General features: G+C 35.0%; 1 long non-coding RNA gene across 1 annotated transcript; it reads left to right on the top strand.

The window, feature by feature from the left end:
- Positions 1,662-4,761, top strand: LOC109828262. Its single transcript, XR_002243637.1, has 3 exons — positions 1,662-2,856; positions 2,942-2,990; positions 4,572-4,761. It is a non-coding gene; the product is annotated as an uncharacterized LOC109828262 (long non-coding RNA).

Below are 7,446 nucleotides of genomic sequence, written 5' to 3'. Positions count from 1 at the left end.
ACAGTTCCAACCTTATGAACTGCTATCTTCCTCCAAAGCACGCCTCCATCATTATAAGAGGGCTGGCAGAACGGAGTCTGGTTTTGCATATATGACATGCAAGTATAATCAATCTTCGTTAATACTTCAATACGTACCTTATAATAGCTAATGATCAATTGATCACCATGTCCTTTCTTTACATGTCCAGTACCTTCACTTTCACGGAGTTATGATAAATAACAAAACAGTCCAAGAAAATAAAAATGGGCCCACGTCATTCCAGTAATAAGCATGTGATATGACTGTGAGTCACTATTTCTCCAAAACAACCATTCATCTATTGTAATAAGCATGTGATATGACTGTGAGTCACTATTTCTCCAAAACAACCATTCATCTATTGATTTTTGCTCTTGTTGAACATTGAAATGACTGTGAGTCACTATTTCTCCAAAACAACCATTCATCTATTGATTTTTGCTCTTGTTGAACATTGAAACTAGTTCAGAAAGTTTTGCGATATTGCGAGTGTAGCAAACAAGTTCAGAAAGTTTTGCATTAATTTTGATTATTCCAGACAGCTTCATGGGCTGGAATGATGTAACATTCACATATTGAGTAGTTTGAAGGAAAAGTGTATTATTCATTCTAAAGATTTTACTTTTCTAGCCATTGCAAAGCACTACCAGGTTAACATGAAGCTTCATCAATAACAAATAAACAAGCTTTTTTGCAGATGCCTTAATCAGAGTTTTAGTTAAACCTAACTTCGTGCAAAATAAGTCTCCTAAAAATATCCTATATAAACTAGTATAAATAATTGTAAAATCAAAAGCATAATTATGAAGTGCCAAGACATAATCTTACTGCTCGAAGAAGTATCCTTCTCTCCCTTTCTCGGGCATTCTTAATGGCCTACAAGAAAATTACAAGAGGCCTTGCTTTTTAATCTCCCTTTCTCGGGCATTCTTAATGGCCTACAAGAAAATTACAAGAGGCCTTGCTTTTTAATATAAAGGCATAATCATCAGAGAAAAGCAACATGGCCTACAAGAAAATTACAAGAGGCCTTGCTTTTTAATATAAAGGCATAATCATCAGAGAAAAGCAACACGCGCACGCACAGGCATAAAAGATACGGTATGACCTTATCTCCTCAAGCTCCTTGCGCTCGCCTCAACCTGTGACCTATCTTCTCTATAGAAACCAAAACTCACCATGTAAAATGACACTAATTATCTTAATTCAAATAAAAAGACAAAAAAAAAGTAGAGTAACCGGTGAAATATTGAACCTTTGAACAATTTTCTCAACACTGCAACAAAGAGATTTGCTACTGGTTATGCCCTTGTGAGAGCTATCCACATCAGCATTCCAATTGACATTAGGCGAAATCTTGATGACTTTCGACAATAATCCAGTTCTATCAGCTGTCTTTATGCATAGTAAACTGCAGAGAATATTTAACAGACATATTATAATGTATGTAGTTGGAATATTTACAAACACACACACATGAAGTAGATATATCAATTGGAAAGGGAAAAATGACATATAGATGTGTGAAATGCACAAATTACAGATGTACAAAGCCCTGGGGTAAGATAAGTCCTAAGATATGAAAGCATCAATCAGCATGAAGCTTCCTTTGAAGAGTCACCAAATTGAGTCTAACTGCAAGTAAAGAAAATGAAAATAGAAATTTACACACGAAAAGAAAAAAAATCCAGAAATTGAGGAGTGCGAATCGAAGCTTACCCTAGGATCTTTGCCAAGCGATTAGCACAGAAGTATCCATAAAGAAGCGAAGGAACTAAATTAAGAAATATACTATGTATTTTCATCATAATGCCAGCATGCATCTAATTGCAGAATCTAACTACCAATCAGTACACAAATGAGAATTGCTTCTTAATTAAGGAAACACACTTAAAGTCTTCATTTGTACCATCTGACTAGATACTAAACAAATCGACAGTTCTGTTCAACGTCATTCAACAAATTACTTTGAGAACTTACCAAATCAGAGACATATTGCGAGCAAACAACATGAAAACAGACTTGTCAAACAATCATACTATTCTTTAGGAGTGGCGAGCAAAGCCGGCCGGAAAACAGCTGCAGCAGGAGGAGGAGAAGGCCAAAGTGGTGAGTATGTTTTTAAAGGAAAGGGGGGATTAGGGTTAGGGTTTTCACCGAAGAGGAGGTAGCGACAGAACATCCAGCGGCGGCAACAAGGTCCAATCGAGAGGTCGGCGACAACGATGACGACGACAATGATGACGATGACGACGATGACGACGACAACGATGATGATAACGACGACGAGAGGAGCTCAAATCAGAGGAGCTCGAATCAGGGAAGAGAGCTCCGACGATGATGAACTAGGGCTTTTAGGGGAGAGAATAAGCGGCGAGAGAGCTCCGACGATGACGGCGACGAGAGGAGGAGGGCGGTGCTAGTTTTGGCAAGAGGAAGGGAGGGAGGGAGGGAGGCAGAGAGGGAGAGAGATTGAATTTTGTTAATTTGGGGGAAAACAAAATTTTGGGGTGTGGGGCGGGCTCCCTCCGTTTTTTTAGGAAAAAACCGAATTGTGCCAACAGGTGAAACCGTTGGTGCTCAGAAAACTACTCCCAACGGTTCCTACCACCCATTGGGGATGGACCTATTTGTATTAGTGATTATTCACTTTTGTTTGAATTTGTTTTTTTTTTGTTGTTTCGGTGATCTATGTTAGTTTTATTCTAAGTTATAGTGAGTTTGTGTTATTTGCTTTGAGATTAATTGGCTATTTTCCATTAATTGGCTATTTTCCTTTGATGATTGCCGGAGAGAGATGACAGGGGTTTTAGTGAAGTCCTTCAAACAAAAATAGTGCGTATTAATTAATTTTTTACGTTTATTTATGAAAGTTTGCATATTACTCCCATTCATAATGTTAATTTGGTTTGCAAAAAAGAGGAAGTAGAAGTTTCGAGGATCAATGGAAATATCTTTAGAGGATTCAGGTAAAAATTCGTTTCTGAGAAGTAAGATTATCTTTCTTTTAAGATATTTCGGCCTCTGACTTGGTATATAGGTATAATTTCCATAATGAAGTTTTTCTTCTCATTTCATCACAAATAATGTATAGCTACCTAATTAAATTTATATGGACAGTTACTTAAGTATAATAAATCAAATAAATATTACATACATGTGGGTGGAAATAATAAATGTCAAATGTTCATTGCATATGCGCCCTGCTTTAATAGTAGTAACTGTTTGAAATTGTCTCTGGGTTAATTCTTATGATGGCCTCCACGGTACAATGTTTGAAGTGAACTTCTATGATATTTGTAACGTTTTGGCTTATTTTATTTTCTTGAGCTAAATTACATCATATTTAATTGCATTGTTATGTCTCAAGGTGATGTTTAATAATAATTACATTATATTTTTATTTTATTTTCACTTAAATATCCTAAAGTTGACATCATTATTAACTTTAACAGACCTTTTTTCTCTAAAAAATACCCAAAGTTCAAAATATTTTACTTTGATACCTTAATATGACTTTACAAGGGATATGAGGTAAAGCTTTAGTGAATAAGCTTCAGGTTATCAAAGTTAAAATGGATTTTAAATGTTTGGGACCAAGGATCTAAATACGAAATTTATCAGGGTAAAGACGTTTTGGCATTAATTCTATTTTACGAAGGATCTTAAAATTTATTTCTTATCTTTTTTTAATTTCTTAATCGATAATTGCTCCTAATTTAGCATGGTACGTATAACTTGAGATTTGTATTAGGCAGCCGCGTGAGGTTGAGAATATGAAAGTGATATCTGAGAGCTTCATTCTTTCTCAAATTCTCCATAAGGTATCCATATTAATTTATATGTACTATAATATACTATATACTAATGTTCTTATTTGTATATTTCTAATTCATGAGCGATTAGAAAGTAATATTCTTAAATTATCAAAAAAATTTATTAAACTTTGTGTTATTGTTATGGTTACGATTGTGGTTCGGATTTGGATTGGTTGGTGTTAGGTATGAGTTGGGTTTGTGTCTGGGTCTGGGGGTGTATTTAACTGATTATAATGAATTTAAAAGAAAACATAAGATAAGTAGAATCTATTACTTATACCCCTGATTAGAATTATTATAATAATGTATTTGTTCAAATATACATATTTTTTATTACTCGTTGTACTATATAATAATCAACTTTTATTGAGTTTTGCGTTTCAATTTTTTATTATCCATTGTACTATATAATAATTAATTTATATTAAATTTTGCATTATTGTTATGGTTATGGTTGTGGTTTGCATTTGGGTTGAGCGGAGGGGTTGGAGTTGGGTCTGGTGGTGTAACTATTTATGTCCTGATTTGAATTATAATGAATTTGAAAGAAAGTATAAAATAATTGGAATCCATTATTTATACCCCTGATAGGAATTACAGCTGAATATTGTCATATGTGTATAAATAACTCTACTTGCACACTTTTGCTTTCTATACCTTTTATTCAAGTTTAGACAAATTGTCCATGTTGTATGCCAAAATTTATTCATTCAACAATTCTTTTTTGTCCAGGATATTACGAGGCCAACTACTGAGCAATGCCCCATGTTACTTTATTGTTTTGTATATTGTGATTTTATTCAAAATTAAGGGCTACATTGTATGAAGTTACATGAATTTTCTTTTTATTGTTTTAAAATTATTGTTGATTCATATTTGATTAAAACTTATTATATTTAATATCTGAAAGTATTTAAACTCAGTGTACTTCTGAAATGTTTGTTGGTAATGCAAGTGTGTACGCTTACAAAAAATTTTAAAAAAACAGCTAATATGAGAAGTAAGGAGAAATTTTTTCAGATTTGGATGAGGTGTCAAGAAAGGCGGCCATGTATTATATGTACCATGATGATGACATTGCAACTTGATACTATCATCAAAATGCTTGAAGAAATGTATGAACGGTATTGACATCGAGCTTCTTGAATTAGCAATGAGCATTTAAGCAGAGCTGAATACTATATTAGCAGTCATTTGCTTATCAAGATTGATTGTATAAATGTATTAGAGTTAATGGGAATTAAGGAGTGATTTTATTTTTATAGGCAGTCAAAGAATATACCATAATATCCTGCAAAACTAAAGCAAAAAAGTTACTACGCTGAGAGGAAAAAATTTCGTTGGAAAGGGAAAATCCTTAGCTGAGTGAGGAGTAAGGCCCCGTTTGTTTTGTTGTTTTTGCAAGTTGAAAGCCTGCAACAGCCTGCAAAAGTTCTAATTTGTCAGAACTTTTGTAGGGATTCTTGCAAAATCGCCCCAATTTGGGGTGATTTTGCAAGAATCCCTGCAAAAGTTCTGACAAAAGCTTGCAAAAGTTGCAAAGCAAACGGGGCCTAAGGGAGAAGAGGGGGGGTTTTGTCTATGCTCGGTAGTCAAAGATATAGTAGTAGTTAGCTGACTATTTTAGTATATTTTTTAGTATTTGTATTCCCAAAAAGGAACAGATTTCTTGACTTTTTGAAACTATCAATATATATTGTTTGTATAGATAATCAAATAGAACAATTTTTCTAAACAGACCCATTTTAAAATTTTTTTTAAAACCGACTCTTTTTTTTTTTACCAAAACCGACCCGATTTTGTGATTAGCAGACTAATCACCTTCCTAAATAGTCGGGGTTGTCAAACCCGACTATTTAGGACATTAATTTTTAGGGTTTAAGGCTTCTAATTATGGTTTAACACCATCCTAAATAGTCAGGGTTGCCAACCCCGACTATTTAGGAAGGTGATTAGTCTGCTAATCACAAAATCGGGTCGGGTTTGGTAAATAAAAAAAAAGAGTCGGTTTTAAAAAAAAATTGAAATGGGTCTGTTTAGAAAAATTGTTCTAATCAAATAATATAAATAAACAAACATTCTTAGAAATTATAATGTGTGTTATAAAATATACTTTATTAATTATTAGTTCATACTAAATAACGTAATTACCTAATTAAGATTATTATATATATATGTTTATATTTTAATTATTATTATTATAAATATGAAAATTGTGAAAATATAAAATTAAATCAAATATGGATATTAAATTTTAGGGAAAATTGCTTGAAGAAAGCAAAATAAGTTGGGCCAAGCATCCCCACCCCCAGCCCAACAACCATAACCCATTAGCCCTAAAATTAAAAAATATATGCAAGCAACCCCCAAACCCACTTCCCAAGAAAACCATTTCCCAAATTACCCTTCTTCCCAATTAAAACTCAATCCATTTCCTCCCCTTCTCTCCTGCTCCCTCCTCATTCGCACTCTCCTCCTCCACGACGCCCTCCTCGGCTCAGTCCGCCTCCTCCCCTCCCCTCCCCTCCTCCATCGCATCCTCTGCTCCTCCCCTTCCCCCCTCTTCCCCTCCTCCTCCCTCCTCCGTCGCATCCTCTCCTCCTCCCCCTTCCCCCTCCTCCTCGACCCCCTCCTCGGCTCCGTCCGCCCCCTTCCCCTCCTCCCTGAACCCCTCCTCAGCTCCGTCCGCCCCTCCCCTCCCCTCCTTCTCTCTCCTCATCCGTATCCTCTCCTCCTCCCCCTTCCCCCTCCTCCCCGACCCCTCCTCTACATCAAGAATTTCACAGACCAAGGAAAATCCATGTTTCTGGAGCTTCTTCATATGGTTGTTTCACAGCCAAATGGGTCATCATCATCAACCCCACAGGTATTTATTTGTTATAACTTTTTTCGTTGGTTTACGTTTGTTGTTAGTTTTGATAAGCTAAATTGCCTAATAAGAAATCTGAACTTTATTTCGCTGCATTAAAGTCTAACCTTGAATAAGTAGTAATATAATTTTTGAATCCAGCAGCCAAAATTGAAACCAATTATCTCAAAGAATGTCAGGTTCATTAATGTTTCTCTATAAGCTTGACCAAAGTTGAAATGGTGATAGATATATATATATAACATATAATATGTCCACTTGGAATATGACATATGTTATTTTGATCTGGTTACTCATACATAAAGAAACCTGTGTTTTTGACCTGTTCAAATTTGAGAAATGAAAATCTCATCGTAATGCTATCGTAAATTCAATTATCCTTGAAATAGCCAATGACATATGTGATATTTTAGTATGCTGTGTGACTTATGCTGCATTTAGTCACATTTTGGTATTTTGTGTGACTTTTGTGGCTGTTACGTGACATTTTAGTATTCTGTGTGACTCTTGGGGCCTATATGTGACATTTCAGTATTCTGTTTGACTTTTGGGGCTGTTATGTGATATTTTTACATTCTCTATGTTATATTCTTGTTACCAGTTACATATCCTGCTATTAAGTGTTATGTTATATTTCTACAGATATGATTATGGCATACATACGTATTTTTTCATCAAGGCGATCCTCGAGGGAAGGGAGATAATGAACGTTGAAGCCTTGCACATGGAGTCGCATAT

This window comes from Asparagus officinalis, chromosome 1 (assembly GCF_001876935.1).
Source record: "Asparagus officinalis chromosome 1, Aspof.V1, whole genome shotgun sequence".
NCBI classification, from domain to species: Eukaryota; Viridiplantae; Streptophyta; class Magnoliopsida; order Asparagales; family Asparagaceae; genus Asparagus; species Asparagus officinalis.
This window is presented reverse-complemented; position numbering and strand designations above follow the sequence as displayed.